We start from the raw sequence: 808 nt of genomic DNA on the forward strand, positions 1-808 counted from the left end.
TCAGTCTGCAACACTACTATCACCGACATCTAAGAAGGGAGATCCCCCCTTGAATGGCCCTTCTAAGGTTTCTCTCCTCCACACTGCCTGTGGTGCATTTTCCCCTATTGTTAGGTGTTATTGAGTTTTTCCTTACCTTCGCGCAGGGTATGTCTGGGAGTGTTCGCATTGCATTCATTTATTTGCATTTATTTTAAATTTGTTGGACCTTATGGTCTTCTTGTTTTGTTCTTGACTTATTGTTATGTTTCTTCTTGACTTGTTTAAAGAAGACGTGTCCGGCCCATGGGGAAATTAACGTGTGTTGTCGGGCCTTACAAATAAATTTGATTTGATTTGATTTGATTTGACTCCTCTTCCTCCTAGTCCTCCTCCTCCTCTTCCTCCTCCTCTTCCTCCTCCTCCTCCTCCTGCTCCTGCTCCTGCTCCTGCTCCTCCTCCTGCTCCTCCTCATCCTCCTCTTCTCCTCCTCCTACTTCTCCTCCTCCTCCTCCTCCTCCTCCTCCTCCTCCTCCACGGGGAGCAGCGTACTGGCTCATATTAAATGGCAGGCCATGCATTATGCAGCAGCTTAGGCCTCTGAGCGGGATCTTCATGTCCTCGGCTACAGTCCACTTGTCGCTGCTCTGGTCGTAGCGCTCCACGTTGGAGAGGATGATGAAGTTATTGTAGCCTCCGACCACGAAGAGCAGGTCGTCCAGCACCGCGATGCCAAAGAAGAAGCGACGCGTGAGCATGTTGGGCAGGGCGCTCCAGGAGTCAGTCAAGGGGCTGTAGGCCTCCGCGCTACACAGGACGTTACTACCGT

This window comes from Notolepis coatsorum (genome assembly GCF_963971535.1).
Source record: "Notolepis coatsorum genome assembly, contig: SUPER_8_unloc_1, whole genome shotgun sequence".
NCBI classification, from domain to species: domain Eukaryota; kingdom Metazoa; phylum Chordata; class Actinopteri; order Aulopiformes; family Paralepididae; genus Notolepis; species Notolepis coatsorum.